Source organism: Emydura macquarii, unplaced genomic scaffold (genome assembly GCF_026122565.2).
Source record: "Emydura macquarii macquarii isolate MOO-44397 ecotype Brisbane River unplaced genomic scaffold, CSIRO-AGI_Emac_v2 contig_1477, whole genome shotgun sequence".
Classification (NCBI taxonomy): Eukaryota; Metazoa; Chordata; order Testudines; family Chelidae; genus Emydura; species Emydura macquarii.
Window position 1 is genome coordinate 7609924 of NW_027131614.1, and position 14981 is coordinate 7624904.

Genomic DNA, 14981 nt, shown 5'->3' on the forward strand with positions numbered 1-14981 from the left:
TGTTCCCCGCTGTCTGCCCCGCCCTGCCTAAGGGCCAGGGCTTTGGGACTGCTTGCTCGCCGCTCAGGGGGATAGAGATTGTTTTCCCCATTGCCTGCCTGCCTTGTCTGAGGTTTGGGACTTGGACTATTGCCTTGCCCAGCTGGAGGCTGTTTCCCAGCTACCTGCCCACCCTGCTGAGGGCCGGGCTGTAGACTATTTCCTCGCCCTATGAAGGGCTCGAGACGGTTCCTGTTTACTGACCCGCCCTGCCTAAGGGTCAGGGCCTGGAACTGCGTGCTCACCCTACTAAAGGGCCAGAGACTACTTCCCTGTTTGTTTAGCTTGCCCACCTAAGGGCCAGGGCCTGAAACCGGGGCTTGCCCTGCTACGGGCAAGAGATGGCTCCTTTGTTCGGGACTCCCCACAGGGTGCAGGTGTCAGAGGTGTGGCCTCCCTCAGAGATGGACAGCGAGGGAGCGCCACCGTCACCACCCACAACAGGGGACTCTTTACAGGCTTCCTTCAGAAATGTCCAAAGAAAAAGAATGAAAAAAGTTTAGTATCTACTCTCATTCACTGGATTGAGCTCCAACACAGTCCAACTTTCCAAAAAAGTAAGAACATAGCTTCAGCAATTCCTCTGGTGTTTGATATGGCTCTTGGTTGAAAGAGCCTCCAAAAGAAGAGTCAGTAGATAGATTTCAGAATTATTAGCTGAAAAAACAGGACCAATTTTTCACACACATTTTTGCAAAACAAGTTTGACTAGCTCAAACTCTGTTTGCTTTCTAAGCAAAAGGAAGAAAAACATCTGTCTGGGGAGTATTTGCTCATTATTTCCATTAGGATTAATGATGGAGGACTTTTTGTCCATAGCTGGCACCCCTGCAGTTTCTGCAACATGAGACAGGTCCTCTAGCTTTTTCCTCCTTGCAGATTCATAACCCCTTACTGGCCTATTTGGGGGTGAGGCATGTTCACTTCATAATAGGCCCTGATATCATAAGTTTACATAATTTGAGATATGGCTGTTTTAAAAATCACATGAACTACAGTAACACATGCAAGAAATTTCACACATTGTGGATATGTTTCCAGTTATGTGACAGAGGGTGAATCTTTCAAACAGAATGAGAAATGCATAAAAGAGGTAGCAGTTTCAAGAAAAAGTTTACATAAAAGTAAAAAAAGGAAGTTCTTTCTGGGGAAAAAAATAAGCATAACAAAGTTGACCCAGGGCAGTTTTAATTTATGGGGTGAAAATGGGACTCACTCAAACTATCTTATACAACCATAACACTGGAGAACCACAGGGAATCAATAACAGCATTATGTACTGAACAGGTATTTTCATAACTATATTGCGTACATATCTTGTTTCAGTTTAGCATTACTATATATACAACTGAGCAACATCAGTTCTGAAAATATATACATTGGATCACGCTATGGGAAGTGGGAGCGGAAATAGAAGATTGTGAAATTGCCTTGAAAACACCTCTTCAAAGTAAACTTGATACAATGGGCTGCATTAGTGACGTTACTTTTAAATATGTAAACACTGAGGTATTGGTGCTTAACACCTCATCACTATTATTGAAAAATGTATTAAATATTCATACACTTGCATGCACACACATATATACACATATGCAAAATAAGAGTAATTTAATAACAGGATTAAATTGCAAAAAGGGCATAAAATTAGAAATTAATGGAATACTGTGTACTTTTTATACTATAAGAAGTATGGAATTATACATAACAGTTCATCCCCTCTGAACAGCCTCACACAGGTACTTTACATCTGTTTTTATGGGTTGAAGAAGTTCAGATTTGACTTGGTTCCTGATGAAATTTTCTTTCTAACATAATGAAGTAGTGTTCTGGTTTCCAATTCTATTTTGCATTGAATAGACAGATTTTAATTTTTTTTTTTGTTAATATTTTTTAATTCTATGAACAAATAAGCTTTTAGAGTATGCTTGGGACAAAACCCTACCTATAATACTGTCACTTTAAAACAACAACAACAAATGTATTATGGTTCAATGGGACCATGTAGTATTTTTTTTTAAATTCCATCAGAAGCTACAAAATACCAGCTAACACTGAGAATTTGGTTATGAAGTATGGTTCCCATGCGATGATTTTATATTAGACAGCAATGAAATATGCTTTGTAATACAAAACAAATCTGCAAATCAGTCATTGGCAGTCCTCATAAAAAGCAAATCCAAGTTGGCCATCACAAGCTCTTCCAGTCAAGGCATATAGAAAGGTTATCTTTTTAAGTGCACACCTTTATTAAATATAACACTAACACACTTCAGATTTAACTCATCTTGTTGAAGTCTCATTGAAGGACTTGATCCTGAGACCAACTAAGTTCTTTTACTGCCCTTTGAACCTCATTCAAGTTCATTGTACTTCACTGGACCAGCCCTTTACAATACATTAGAGACAATATGTTCCATTCTCATTTTTAGTGGCTACATGTACTTGTACTGTCTTAGATAAAGTTACTTCATTTTAACATAGCTAAGTAGGGAATTCTCTGTGTGGTATTTCTTATGTATTAAATGTATTAAACATGATACTATGACAGTGCTGTCACTCTAAAATTGTTAGACTAACTCCTGTAGGAGCTGCAGAATGTCATTATACCAGCTTTTGGCCACTACTTTGAATTTATGCTTTTTTCAACAAGATGAGTGCCAGCATCTGTTTTGTTCTGAAATGTTTAAGGTTTTGTTTTCTACAACAAAATATATTTATCATTGTTCAAATGGACTTTTGTAACAGGATCAGAAATTGAGCTGGGCATTGCTCTTCAGAAAGCGTGCTCTTTGGTGGGATTTCAAACTACTTGTGAAGTCCAATCTTGTGGTAGCTGTGTATCTGCTATAATTTGAAAATGGCTGCAGCATGCATGACCTCTCATTGTCACTCATTTTATACACACTATCAGATATATCAGGCATATATTGTTGTGGGTTGAGTTAAACATTGTTGTGGGTCAGGTGTGGCCACCTTCTTGCATTCAAAATAAATGTAAAGAAGCCGTTTCAGCCACCTGATTGTAACAGCAGTAGCACCCAAAACATAGGAAACATGGAAAAGCTGAGTAGAAGCTAAATCATGTAAAGGATTTTACATGCAGGGATTTCGTGAAATTGATTTGGACTGTGTGAGACAAACAGCACATGGTGAAGAACCAAAGAACAAGCTGAAACAGTGAGAAAAAGCCAAGCAGATAGTAACAGAAGGCTGGTAACATGGCCCAGAGAAAAATCTCTTTGTGTACTGATTGTTAGCTAGAAAGGCAAACTTGGAACTGTGAATACAGGAGCTGTCTCCTGCTGTTTGTTTCCTACTTTGTTCAGGGAAATAGGACTTTGTACATTCTTTGTAAATAAACAAACTTTCATCAAAGAAATACCTGACTCCATCACCAATGTTTCCTTTTAACTGGAACAACCTACAAGACCCCGAATTTTTGGCTAGCTCAGGTTAAAAGAGGTAACAATACAATATGTGTTGGCCTTGATCAAAGCCCATTCATTTCAGTAAAAGGATTATCACTGACCTCCGTGGGTATTTGGTGATTCTTATTGAGCCACTTCAGATGCATGTCCTTCTCATAGATACTTAATTATTTAAGTTCAAAATAAAATCCTAATTAAATCAATTTCTCTTCCAATGTTCAAAAATATTTCTTTCTTGGCTAGGAACTATAAATAAACAATTGGTGACTTTTTTAAAGCTAGAAATGGGCGGTTTACAATGAAAATTTGCATTGGCATTTAATTCTAGACACATGAATGGTGATGTCATAAATCACATATATTATAACATTCTTTATATAATTTCAGTCAAACAATGTGAAGGTTTACACACACTTGTATTATCACAGAAGCCATATTTCATTATAATCACATAGCTATAAAATCAATATATACAATTTAATGAGCATTTTGATTTTCAAAATATTTTCTTCAAAGTTGCTTGCTGAAACCCATAGTGTATGACTGTCTTTCACGACTTGACAAGGCAAACTTCATAACATCTTTGATACCCGTTTAACTTCATTCTAATTCTGTTTGAAGCTAAATGTTGAGTCATGTTTGTTTCAGAGCTGAACTCTTTTTAAAGATGACTACCCTTTAACAGCTTACTGACATCTCTGGCAGAATCACAGGGATTCACACAGCATTATCACTGGTGGATGTATTTTAAATAAAAGGAAAATCATTTGTAAATTAGCTTCCCTTCCTCCATCACCTCCCCCACACTTAAATTACACAAATATGACTTCACTATAAGAATAGTAGGTTGATAGGAGTAAACTAATTGTTTTATATTGGCCTACTAAGTTCATATACAGGATCCTGCACTATTCTCAAAGTAAGGTGACACAGTGTGGGGGGGAAATGATTTTTTTAATAATATTTAAACACGGCTCAAGAGGGTTCAGGCTAATATGGTCTAAACATATTTTTCCTAGGCAGTATGGTTCTCTCCTCCACTGTGGAAAGGACTCCACCAGCTAAGATTACTCTTTGTAAAATGTTCAGTACTGCTTTCAGAATTTGTGAAAATGCCTTTACCTATGGCCCTGACAACACAATTGTTTGAATCATGCTAGCAACAAATGTGTTAAAAATATTTATTTTATTTAATTTATAAATATTATTTAAAAACCATCGTTAACACCTTATTCCAACAGTGTGATATCTATAAGGGATTCTCTGTCCACTGTGGGCAGCAATTTCTCTTCAGCTACTGTTCCAAATTAAAACAAGCTATTGACTACCCATTCAAGTGTGTTTTCTGAATATGACTTGTAACCACTGAGGTACATCTAACTAGGAAAATTAGCACGTGGCTTTCCTAAACAGTCAGCAATGACACAGCTATCCTGGTAGTAAAACAGGCCTCGGATGGCGTAATATGCAGACAAAAACCTGCTCAGACACCTCTACAGTAGAACTCAGCATAGGCCCACAAAACATGCAGGCAGTGAATAGGTTGAGAATAGCTTGCTCCACCATATAGGAGGATGAATGAAGGCAGTTCATAATGCCTAAGAATTTTCACCAAGATTTAACTAATATTGTTAATTTATAGGTTTGACTGTTCCCAGTTCCTCTTTTTGGATGTACAGCCACAGAATCTACTCATCAGCACACAGAAGGCAAATGAGCAGCAGGGTTTTAATGCAGTCCAGATATGGTTTAGCAGATACAGTGAGCAAGATACTCTGCAGGTCCAGCTCACTCCAACACTGTTTGCCAAGGATAAAAGACTAGATCTTTGCAAAGGTTTAATTATTCACATGGAGGAGTAACAATTTGATGGGTAACAGGCTGTTTTGCAGAATCAAATAAACAGAGACCTCTAACTAGTGTGGCCCAGGTAGATGAATATGGTCCTGATATTATCCAACTTACTCCCACAAAAGTTGTCAAGAAGTGCAGGCAGAGCTGGGAAGGCAATCCTGCATCTTGGCAGGGGGTTAGACTAGATGACCCTTGCAGTCCCTTCTAACCCTATGGTTCTGTGATTCTAAGGTAGCTATCTCCAAGAGCAGAGTTAATCTGGAGGTAACAAAGTTGTTGCTCGCTCAAAGACTAGTAAGATACTGAGTCATCACCAGGTTGTGTACAACCATTTACAGTTATTTAGAGAGGATGGTGCTCATTAATGGCTGGACTCATTTTTTTTCATTTTTTTAAGCGCACTTGTACTCAGTTAAATAGTCTTGGATTACAAGGCAGATTTTGATATTTCTGTGGCAGGAGTCTGTTGTGGCAGAGGTTGCTGTTGTGTCCTGCTTTCTTATAACTTTTGCACAGGTTTGGGAACAGAGATACTAACGATAGCAGGGGAGCACATAGGGCCTGAATTAGTGCCCTGAAGACAATGGGAGTTTTTCAATTGACTTCAGTGGACTTTGGATCAGGCTCAGAGTATGAGAGAGCTTTTCAGTATTGCCATCCCCTACAGTTCAAAATCACAAGTCAGGATGCAGAAAGTCGTGAGATGGACTTAAAAGTAAGATTTTAACAAATAATAAATTTGGTGTTCTTTTCATTTGCCTTCTGGTTTCTGAGCCTTTATGAAGCACTCACTTCATGTTTTCAAACTTTTCTCTGCATCCCGGTGGGCTAGGAAAATTACTTCATTTTTTTCATAAAAGCTGAGTCTCATGCAATCTCTTGATTCCAGCACCTTTATGAAAACCACAAGCTATCACAATACTCTCTGAGAATCTGCCACAAAAATAAACAGCTCCCCAAAATAAAACTGTTTCTTCACAGCATCGGTACAGCGTGCAACTCAGAGATCACATCTGCAGAGAATGAAAGCACATGCTTGTTGCCCTGAAGCTTTATGGTTACTTACTAATGCAAGGATTAATTGCTGTTGAATAACACTGCAGTTTGAGCTATTATATTTCAGTAAAACTTGCAACCTTGGTCTTTAAACCAATTGTTAGTCTATTGTGTTTTCTTTCTGCACCATCCAAAGTGGCAACAGAAAGCATACCATACTTACCATTTATATAGTGCCTTACTATTGTTTTCTAAAGAAGAAATGATACATATATTAACTAATTATATGAGCTCTTTAAATGCACTAGACCAAATTCCACCCTCAAATACACACGACAATCTTCCATTGATTGGAATCTTTATAGATTCAATGGGAGTTGAGCCCAGACCTTGTATCTGAGGGCAGAAGGTGACCCACTGTATCCATTAAGTAGACTTGGACTGTATAGCTCTTTATCAAGATTTTTTTTTAAAAGAGAGTGACACAGATAAATGGATGGAGAAAGAGAGGAAAAATGGTTCCCCTGAAAGATCTCTGATGAGCAGAGAGGGGACACAACAAAAGCCTGAAATACAATGTAAACAAAACACTCAACTATTACTGATTTAAAGTTGTCAACACTTTAAAATGTAATCCTTAGATGTCTTATATTTTAATACAAGAAACATGAGATAAACTCAGTGATTTAATTTTATTTTTTTTAAAACAAAACAACACATTATCTTGATGCATTGAAGTCTGATTCTGTTTGTTCTGTACTTATTAAACAATCTCATTTAAGTTTAACCATTTCATATACAGTAAAACCTGCCTTAAGTTTCCACTGAAGAGCCTGACAAAAACTGGTTGTTTAGGAGAGATGAACTTCTAACAGAGGTGGAGTTGAGATTTACCTATTACACTCAGGGGCAGTTTGGGTGATTATTTAAGAGACGAGATTGCCTCATAAGCATGATCTTGGCTATGGGTTTTATTGGAACACAAGGGGTATGGTTTACATGACACATTATTATAATTTAAAAAATTAAATAAATAGAAAATAATTATATTCTGAGCACTTCATTTGTGTTTCAAATACTGATATATTTTGAGTTATACATAGGTAATTAGAAACATGGAGTTGGTCTTACAAAGGGCTGGAAACACTCAATATTCAATTACTTTAATCTGAGGAAGGTAGATAGTGGTTTAGTCCTCAATTACTGTCACTTTGGCATGAGGTCACTCTAAGAAGGAAGGTGCAAACTGAGTAGTTTGCCACAAGGTATTATGAATTTACAGCAGTGCATGTGGCAGCCCGGTGCTGTTCCTCCTACATGGAAATGAAAGCCCCTTACTTAATACTGGTGGCATGAGTTATACACGTAAAATTATATATATATGCTTAAAGGTTTGCTGGACTGGAATTGGTATTAAGTGGCTTATAAATCTCCATACAGGAAGAACAGTTCTAGTCTGCCAGACAGATTTCCATGTATATTGTAATGTGTTTCTTTAAGAAGAGATGCCCTTTATTAGCATGAAACCTTAACAGTGGTACTTAACATGGGCCCCAAAGATGAAGAAGTGGGTCAACTGAAGCTGCTTCCAGTCATCTATGGGAATAGATGTGCACAGCATCTCTCAGGAATGGACTCATAGACATTAGAGGTGGGAAAAAAAACATGATTAGGTCATCTAGTTCACTTTGATGACAATGCAAGATTATTCCCCTGTGATACAATTTATATAATTTGGAAAGATTAGTTATAAATGTTGCATATAAAATGGAACTCCAGTCACTTTTCTTGAAAAATGATTCCATGGCCATGTAGATAATGAAAATGAAATAGAATCAGGAGGTTAAAAAGGGAGAGAACAAGCTAAAAGTTTCTTAGACAAGTTAGATGTCTTCAAGTCACCAGGGCCTTATGAAATACATCCTAGAATACTCCAGGAGCTGACTGAGATGTTATCTGAGCCATTAGCAATTATCACCGAAAAGTCATGGAAGACGGCAGAGATTCCAGAGGACTAGAAAAGGGCAAATATAGTGCCAATCCATAAAAGGGGGAATAAGGACAACCTGGGAAATTACAGACCATTCATCTTAACTTCAGTATCCAGAAAGATAAGGGAGCAAATAATTAAGCAATCAATTTACAAACAACTAGAAGATAATAGTCAGCATTGATTTGTCAAAAATAAATCATGTCAAACCAACATAATAGCTCTCTTTGACAGGGTAACAAGCCTTGTGGATATGGGGGAAGCGGTAGATGTGATATATCTTGACTATAGTTACGCTTTTGATTCTGTCTCAGATGACCATCTCATAAACAAACTAGAGAAATACAACCTAGATGGAGCTACTATAAGGTGGTGCATAACTGGTTGGAAAACCATTCCCAGAGAGTAGTGATCAGTGGTTTACAGTCACGCTGAAAGGCCATATCAAGTGGGGTCCCCAGGGATCAGTTCTGGGTCTGGTTCTGTTCAATATCTTCATCAATGATTTAGATAATGGCATAGACAGTACGCTTATAAAGTTTGCAAATGATACCAAGCTAGAAAGGGTTGCAAGTACTTTGGAGGATAGGATTAAAATTCAAAATGATCTGGAAAAACTGGAGAAACAGTCTGAAGTAAATAGGATGAAATTCAGTAAGGACAAATGCAAAGTACTCCACTTAGGAAGGAACAATCAGTTGCACATATACAAAATGGGAAATAACTGCCTAGGATGGAGTACTGCGGAAAGGGATCTGGGAGTGATAAGCTAAATATGAGTCAATAACATAACATTGTTAAACAAAAAACAAATATCATTCTCATTAGCAACAAACTCATTAGCAAGAGTGTTGTAAGCAAGACACAAGAAGCAATTCTTCCTCTCTACTCCACCCTGATCAGGCCTCAACTGCGGAATTGTGTCCAGTTCTGGGCACCACATTTCAGGAAAGATATGGACAAATTGGAGAAAGTCCCGAGAAGAGCAACAAAAATGATTAAAGGTCTAGAAAACATGACCTATGAGGGAAGATTGAAAAAATTGGGTTTGATTAGTCTGGAGAAGAGAAGACTGAGGGGACATGATAACAGTTTTCAAGTGCATGAAAGGTTGTTACAAGGAGGAGTGAGAAAAATTGTTCTCTTTACCCTCTGAGGATAGGACAAGAAACAATGGGCTTAAATTGCATCAAGGGTGATTTAGACTGGACATTAGGAAAAACTTCTTAACTGTCAGGATAGTAAAGAACTGGAATAAGTTGTCTAAAGAGGTTGTGAAATCTCCATGATTGGAGATTTTTAAGAGCAGATTGGATAAATATCTGTCAGGGATGGTCTAGATAATACTTTGTCCTCTCTTGAGTGCAGGGGACTGGACTAGATGACCTCTTAAGGTCCCTTCCAGTCCTACCATCTATGCTAACACTACCAATGTTTTTTCCCAATTGTTTCCCTTTCTCAATTCATCCTATCACATCTTGTTTATAATCCTGTTCATAGACTCAGACTTTAAGGCCAGAAGGAACCATCATGATCATTTAGTCTGACCTCCAGCACATTGCAGGCCACAGAACCTCACCCATGTACTCCTGTGGTATGTGCATAACCTTCAGTTGAATTACTGAAGTCCTCAAATCTTGATTTAAAGACTTCAAGTTAGAGAATCCACCATTTATTTTAGTTCAAACCAGCAAGTGTCTCGGGCCCCAAATTGCAGACAAAGACAACAACAACAAAAAAACAAAACCCAGAGCCTCTGCCAATCTGACTTGGGGAAAAATTCCTTCCTCACCCCAAACATAGCAATCAATTAGACTCTGAATATGTGGATGAGATCCACCACCTAGACCCATGGGAAAGAATTCTGTGTAGTTACTCAGAGCCCTTCCCCCATCAAGTGTCCCATCTCCTCTTATATTAAATAATGTGTATCTTTCTATTGTATTTAAACCAATATTTGCAATTTTTAATGCATAAAAATGTTAATAGAATGTACCAAATATACTGCAGGGGAAATTTAATTATTTTCCATCATTTTTGTTTAGAAAAAAACATTTATAATTTAAAATACCATACTATAATATATGTAGCCTTAGTTTAATAGTTTATGCTTCCAAATGCAAGTATGTATGTTTTTTCAAAGAAACATCCATGTATTATGGTATTTTCAATAGAATTACTGACTGCGGTTTGTTTTCACACCAAATATGTGATTCTTTTTGAGTTAATGGATAAGTTTGCTCATCTCTTTCTTTATTATAAGGCAAAGATAAATAAGTCTTTTTCACTCAATCTGCTGAGATAACTTGTGCCCATGCCGAAAGGTGATCTGTTCTAATCAACTTCGTGGAGTCTGATGGAATTACACTGAACATATTTCATACCTGACACAACTACAGAATGATACAGTTCAGGACAAACATTGGTGACCTGAATAATACATGACAGACAGATGACCGGGTGAGAAAAGTAATTTTTCACCTACACCACTTGAGTTTCTTTATTAAAGGCTGAGACATATTTGATGGAAAGAAGGCTGCTTTGCCAGCTAAAAGCTGGTGTGTTTTATTAATAGCTCAGTCAGTATTCCCTTGCCATTTTACTACTTGAAACATTATTTTGACAATAAAATACTACATGCACCTACTTTGCATGGAAAGGCAACATATAAAAGACATTCCATTAGAACATAAAGTCACCAATAATCAAATATTATAAATTCATCACTAATACCACCAGTAATATAAAGAATATTAAACATATATATAAAGATTTAAGAAATACAAGTTTAATTATTTAACAGTTTATTCTTAATAGCTGATGCTTTAACGTTGGCTCATAAATTCTCGTGGGGAAAAGAAGGATCCTGGAAATAAAACAGCTACATAATCATGATAAAATACAATTAATATATAATATAAAGAATAATAATGTACATGGGGATAAATTTTTTCATGAGCTTACAATGTATGTGAACTTTAATAAAAGCAAGCAAATTTGGCCACAGTTATGGGATATTATTTTATGTAATTTTGTTCTGACAAAGAAGGCTAAATATAGGACAAACAACAATAATATCCTAGATGCTGGCCTGTGTAAAGGTGGACTGTTTTGAAACCTCTGAAACCATACCATGTTTTACTCTTGGTAATATGTTTCTTCTGCAGACCGTGTCTAGGACAAGTAGCTATTTACAAATTCATAATATGATACACCCATGAATCAAAGGGGCAGAGAAATAGCATATGCTTATACTGTATTAATGATTCTTTTTATATCATTTTAATAACAGAAACCCTTCCTTCAACACAATAGCTACAAAGGTCTTTCAACTAGTTTATTTTTATTTCATGCAGAAAAAAATCTTAAAACTTCTTTTACATGAAGTCTTAGCAGTTTGCTAAGACATTGTTCTATTCACAGCAATAGAAAAACATACAGTATGTACCTGAATTATGTCTCATCTCTCATTGAAGGCAATTGGATCCACATGTTATATTGAAAATAGTCTGAATATGGCTATAAGTTGGAATTTTTGTATGAAAATGAACATCTATATGATTAGTGAGCATCATTGCATGTTCACATGTATGTAATTTAAAAAAAAGAAGTAAAATGTCCCTTGATAGAGTGAAAATTTAGCAAGCCGTTACCCTGGATAAATTAGTATATTAAAAGTATTTTAGAGTATGCAATGTCTGATATTGGTTCTCTCTTTGCTAACATTAGAAGCTTCACAAATCTATACAATCATTTAGGTACAGCTTTAAAGGTATTCTGCTTAATCAGCTTTACTAAAAGTTAAACCCCATTGAAATTAAAAATTGTCCCAAATCTGCAAATGGCTTTAAAATCCTCTGCTTCACAAAGCATTAAAAATTAAAAAAAATTAAATAATGCAAACACCATTTTTTACTTAGGAAGATTAGCCTTTTAAGTCCCTGGGTCTTGGCTTTAGGCATTTCAACAGCAAGTAGAGCAACCACAAAGAAATGGGTTCCTATTGTATTCTGAAACATGTTAATGGAACCTCTCTCATATCCCAACAACAATAGAGATTACCCTTTATGAAGGGGAGCCTCCATATCTCTGATGGAGACCTGAGAATCCCTTAATTTGGATCAGACTGAGCTCCCATTGGACATAACAGCCACTTCTTAATTAACAATAGGAATCTCTGTTGAGAGAGAGACACCTGTTTTCCCACATCTAGAGTCTGACCATAATTCTACTGCAGTATTTGACATTCAAAGAAGATGGAAAGCAGTAATGAGACACAAAATTCTATTTCTTTCATGGCAGTCAGAGCTTTTTTACTTTAATTTTAAGGCCATAAACTCTTTGGGGGCAAGAACTGTGATATCTCATATGTTTGGAGAACATACATGGCTCCATACATAGCTCAGCCCCACTAGAGGGGGGATATATTGCAACATTAAGTGGGTATGAGTTACATGGACACTATCAGAAACACAATGTAATGGCAAATAGATCACTGCTACTCTGGACTGCAACTGCACCACTAAGAATTCTTTCTCCTACATGGACATACACAAGTCTAGATATTGTTCACGGGAGTTAGACTTGCTCATTCCACAACAAAAAAGGCATTTTACATCCCTCTCTCCAGCCCATTTCCTCCTTTGAGTTTAAACTCCCCTGCTAGAGTGATGCAGAATCACTACTTACTCTGCCTTTATCTAAGAAAGCAGCTTAAAGCTCGCTACTCTTCTCAGAGTTGAGCTTTAGACTGTAAACATTTCTTCTCACAAACTGCTAGGAACATCAAAAGAATTGAATTTCAGTAAATGGAACCTGTTGACTTTCCTTTTAGGGCAACCTCAGGATTCTCATTCTTGCTGGGTCCCTCAGGCTATGTGTCAGTGTGGCCTAGCCCAACCTGTTAAACCTTCCAATGATTTCTTTCAGCAATGCAGCACAGCAGATTATGCCATACAACTAGACTACCTGTAACAGCAGACCATCTAAACAGTTGTTAACTTGCAGAAAATGTAAGCCTGAATCTTTTTCCTGCATGTGTACAGACTAGCGGCTAACATGCCTCATTAGCCGGTCTTCTGGCTGTCGTGTTGTGGTGCAAACTGGAACCAGGGCCACACAAATGCATATGTGGCTGCAACAAAACTAAATCATTTATTAATAACTGGGAAGTGATACAATCAGTTAGTACTACTTCCAGGTGTAATGAGACCTTCAATCAACTCTTTCAATGCCTTCCAACACATCTTCCATCTTAGGTTCAGAAACATTTGACAAGTCCAATGAGGCCTAACCATAAATTCAAACTGGAAGAAAACAGACTACATGAACCTCTGGGCCTATGCAGAGAATTATTGTTTCTCATATTCAGTGCGCTTTCTACCAACCTATTCTCTCTTTCTTTCCTTTGATTTTAGACTTGTCCTTTCCCTCCTCCTTAACTTTAGGCTTAGCCTTTGTTTTCCCTTGGATATTAGATATTTTTGCCCAAAGTCCAAACATTCATTAGAAAAATGTCAAAGAACGCATAAAGGAAGCCATTCGCAGTGCATAATAACTTGTATTGGTCTTTCGGAACCCAGGAATTGCACTACATATTCATGTATGCCATCTATTGGCATTTTAACTATTAACTATTGATGTACAAAGACAGAGCTCTCTCATAATAAAAACAGCTGCATACTTTAGATGTGAAATGTAGTCCATCTACATCAGACCAGAGATGAAAATCAAGTCCCCATATTCTTCCTTCAGGTGCTCAAGAGGCACCAAAGTAAAGTCTGCAAGCAGTTCATCAAAGTACTGGGCCAAGAAGAACAAAGCTTTATTAAATCAGATTTGTAATTCTTTCACTAAGAGCATCAAGAATGAAATTCTCTCCTTTGCTGATGCAGCCTATGGTTCTTCTGGCTGCCCTCAATCTAAACAAAGCAAGCAAATAAAATTACAAAAAGGAAGTGAGTAAATTAAATTTTCATTTTTCCTGGAGGGATTCATTTTACCTGTATTTGATGTTTCTTCCCTTCTTAGGAATTATCTTTTCCTGTTTTCTCCTTCCTATGAGTAATACCCAGACTAGTGGATGCCCATATATGAGAAAGAAAATTAGTTTCCTCACCCGTAATTTAAAAGTCTACTAATGGAAAGCACCCACTGGTCTGGACAAACTCTCTCTAAAGTACATAGCAAAATGTTCTTGATAGATAATATTTCTGGTAGATATTGTAACTTTAATTCTAATAAATGCTATCACTTGCATGGTTATTAAAGATTGCTTTCAAGCCATCATCTTCTGATGACAGAATGCAGTGCTTAAGCCATTCAGCAGAGGGAGAATGAACTCTAAGGAGTACAGAGGAAAAAAGCCTTCTGCTTTATTGTGGAACAAGTAGGTGTAACACCCTAAAATGGGTACCTGAAGTTATCCCTCAACTCCACATTCAGGGACCTGAAAGTGGCCTGAATTTTCAGAAGTGCTGAGATTCCATAATTCCCAGGGAAATTATATGGAAGCAGAGGGTGCTCAGAACCTTGGGGGCGGGGGGAGGGAAATCAAGTTTTTTTATTTAGCTGTCTAAATAGGAAATTAGATGACTAATCACACATGCTTCTAGCTAAATTGTGCTCTTTGATGCACTCATGTTAAGTTCCAGTGAAATCAATATGAACTT

General features: G+C 37.1%; 1 long non-coding RNA gene across 2 annotated transcripts in view; it reads right to left on the reverse strand.

Moving 5' to 3' along the window:
- Positions 1-14981, reverse strand: part of LOC137156807 (uncharacterized) — a 268742-nt gene that overhangs the window by 125710 nt on the left and 128051 nt on the right. The window contains exon 4 of one of the 2 annotated variants that reach the window (XR_010920907.1): positions 13958-14231. The exons of the other annotated variant lie outside the window; for it this stretch is intronic. This is a non-coding gene — a long non-coding RNA (uncharacterized lncRNA). Of the gene's footprint in view, positions 1-13957; positions 14232-14981 lie in introns of those variants that run through there. 2 annotated transcript variants of the gene reach the window in all.